Source organism: Montipora foliosa, chromosome 6 (assembly GCF_036669935.1).
Source record: "Montipora foliosa isolate CH-2021 chromosome 6, ASM3666993v2, whole genome shotgun sequence".
Lineage (NCBI taxonomy): Eukaryota > Metazoa > Cnidaria > Anthozoa > Scleractinia > Acroporidae > Montipora > Montipora foliosa.
The window spans coordinates 41549593-41553103 of NC_090874.1; the positions used below are offsets into that span (position 1 = coordinate 41549593).

General features: G+C 41.8%; 1 long non-coding RNA gene across 1 annotated transcript in view; it reads left to right on the forward strand.

Moving 5' to 3' along the window:
- The window catches only part of LOC138009085 (uncharacterized), a 22371-nt gene extending 21033 nt beyond the window's left edge, over window positions 1-1338 (forward strand). Inside the window, exon 6 of the long non-coding RNA XR_011124316.1 lies at window positions 1111-1338. This is a non-coding gene — a long non-coding RNA (uncharacterized lncRNA). The remainder of the gene's footprint in view (window positions 1-1110) is intronic.
- Window positions 1339-3511: the final 2173 nt, after the last annotated feature.

Below are 3511 nucleotides of genomic sequence, written 5' to 3' on the forward strand. Positions count from 1 at the left end.
GATGGTCTCAGGGGCGGATTTAGTGGAGACCCGTGAGGAGGCCGCGAGGAGGCCGCGAGGAGGCCGCGAGGAGGGCCGCCCCCCCCCCCCCCCCCTATCTTTGTTAGTAGGCCGTGTGAATGCAATGGGATCACTCCGTGAATAGTTTGCTTACCACTACGATATCGTTTTCTGGCATCGTTCAAAAGTCTCAAATCTTGCCTTCTGAAGCCTTAAGTTTTGGTCACAAATGCTCCCAGAATGCGGTAAGTAGCATCTTGACTAGCGTGAATTTTTCGGATACACAGAGGGCATGTGGGGTGGAAGGGTGCAATTTCTTCTGCCCACTCTTTCTGGAATTTCTGGATCCCCTCCTGGGCCTTATCAGTTGACCCTGAGATGGCAAAGCGACAAAAAGTTGGTTGGTTGGTTGGTTGGCTGTTAAATCGTAGCTGTACAGTTCTTCTCTTTCACATTTAAAAACCTGTCATGAAGTTCGAGATAGTTTAGACGGTACGTTTACTCTGACGCTCGCCATTGCGACAATTCACATGTGAAAACGTCCAGGCGACCCGGAAGTGAACACGTGTTACAAATTTGACAGACAGCTTTTCATTTTCCAACGAACCAACCTCTGATTGGCAGTGACCTGGACAGATGATTACATCATGTCGTCTCTCAACGTGCCTCTCATCTCAGTTCATGTGAACTACAAATGACAACGAGTCATCAGAGGTCAAGTACGAAACATGACAATGGTAGATTATGTTACATAACAATGACAGATGACCTGTCTCGAACCATCTTGACAGACAAATTACATGTATTCGTGTAGAGTTGACTGATGTTCACGACATTATAAAGGCAGAACTCTCGATTCACGCACTACAACTTTAAAGGATCACGCGTCACGGTTAACATATTCACGAATCACGGTTGTATTTCTTTAGTTTTCCCGATTCACGCTCTTTTTTGGGATCAATTCACGGATCACGCGAAACCCTTTCCAGACCCTGTCAACAGGATTTAAATGAGTGAATGTCTGCTAATTTTCTTTTAAAAACTTCATCATTCGGTCCATTTACATTCTAATTATTGAGAGAAAATTTTTCCTTCTCGATCTTTGTACAGGGGTGTGAAGAGCAGTCATGGAAGAAGCCAAGCCATTAAACAAAGGAAGCAACGTAGTCATCGTTTAAAGGAAATAATAGCAACTATTGGATCATAAAACTGCATTTTATCCACGTGTACGTCCATAAAAAAAGCCCTGTCGAGTCGATGCCAACAAGTAGACAAGTACACTGTATAACATATTCAACAGCGTCTTCCTTAAATAAATTGCTATAAAAGTTCTGTTTATGTTTGTTTTCCAGTGAATTTGCCCCCACCACCCCCTCCCCCTCACCCCTTTTTTGATTTCCAGAACTTGGCCAATGCGAGTGGTTCAAGAGAAAATTCTACATTTAAATTCTACAGCGGCCACGATAAACCATCGACCATTTTCTTTCAATATCGTGTTTGCCAAGCACAGTACATTGGGTGGCTAAACGGATGGGGAGGGGGGGAGGGGGGAAGGGGGGGGGGAGGGTAACGTAAATCGTGCAAAGTTAGTCCTATAAGATCTTTTTCAGAATTACCGCTGACACGATCCGGTGTAAACGCAAGCGTCATTTATAATCCCTCTCCTGCTTTAGACCACTCGTGAAATTTCTCTTGGTTGGAAGGACAACATATTGAATAGGAACATCCGTTTTAACGTCTTATACGAACACTAAAGCGAAGCACACCCTGGGTTTGTTTCCAATTATCGAGTTGAAAAAATACGCCATTTGTTCAGTAACAGTTAAGGGCCGAGAGGCTACTGATACCACGAGCTCCTAGGGGTTTGATTAAGTTAGGTGGCAGCTAAATCCGTGAGCTATGTTCTCGACGGTTCAGTCAAGCGTCTGAAATTGGGTGAATGCACACAGGCCAGATTAGTTCTTGACTAGCATGGAGCTCATTTTTGTGTATTTTGAATTGCACTTGCAGAAAGATGGGCTGTGTTTAGTTTGGCATCTTAGAAAATTTTAACTATTTGGACAAATACTCTGTCCTTACGAACGATACCATAAACGAAGGAAGTTAATGCAGCAGTCCTCCATGGTCGAGTTAAAGCCTATCTAGCTGAATCGTGTTTGGTTGCACCATTTGACAAAACCGAAGACAATAACTGAGAAAAATTTCACCTTTAGTTATGACGACTGGGGCCAGTCATCTCTTCCGCCTCCAAGACCACAATAGCCAGATGTAATTTTTTTAGGGGATAATGAAGTTTGTAATATGGATGAAACTGGATGGCACTGCATTTATCTCATTAGTATTTACGACGTGAAATTCGCTTTATTTACAGAAAACTGACAGGCATTACTAAAGTCACAAAACGCTGTATGGCGGCGAAGCCTAAAAGTGAAAAACAACGAGGCTAATCAGTGTTATCAGCTTCGTTACAAGTCCGGCCTAAGATAAATTAACCGCACCCAAGAGGCAACGGCTTCCCTCCACGATAAAGAACTCCCTCATCTTTTCAAGAAACTTTTCGCTAAGAGAACTGCATACTGCATATGCGGGCAACTGTATTGAGAAGGTATCTTTCCTTGACACTGAGAAATTTTTCCCTCCGAATGCAGTAACTTCAGTTTACAAAATCCCCTCTCAGATACTGTACTTTTGTTTGCCGACAATATAACCGCCGCGAAGAAAATGCTTGAAACGGGAAATAAAATTGCTTTAAATCTAGGAAATAATTTAATACTGAGGTAATGACGACCAATTCCGTTAGTCGAACCACTGCGATTTTAGAACTATCTATCAATTTTGGTTTCATGCCACCAAAGCAACCTCCCAAATCACTCAAGATTCACAAATAAAACTTTCAGCAATAATAGAAAACAGGCTTCTGCCCTGTAGCTACATTTAAAAACCGACTCAAAACTGTTAGGTTAGATCACGACCTTCTCAAAAAGCTCTGACAGAAATTCTCATAGTTAGCGATCTTGAGCCACATTCGACGTCGACGCCTTGCATATCTGTCCACATGCAAGCCATGACTGCGCAAAATATTTCTCCCTTAAACAACGAGAACAGTAAAAAAGACCACGGGGAAAACTTCGCGTTTTTCCATTTCCGTCCATTTTGCCTGGAACGAAAGAGAAAACACAGGGTTTTTTAATTTTAGACCAAAACATCGTGAACAACAAAGAAAACCTAAAGGACACCTCTCTTAAGGAAACCTCTCTTTTCAGCATTTTTTTTTTTTTTTTTTTTTTTTTTGCTTTTGCATTTTTTGCTGTTTGGACGCCAAAATAATCTTATTTTATTCCCAAATTTGAACTACTTTCATCTTCTACGTACAAATCTGGAGTCTCGTCTAATGAAATAAAGTAATTTCCACTGTAAAACGTTTGAGCCCTTCAGTGGAATGTTCACGTTTTTCAAAGGAATACGAAATCTTTATCTACAATGGTATTCGGAAGTAGAGTTGCGGTCTGAC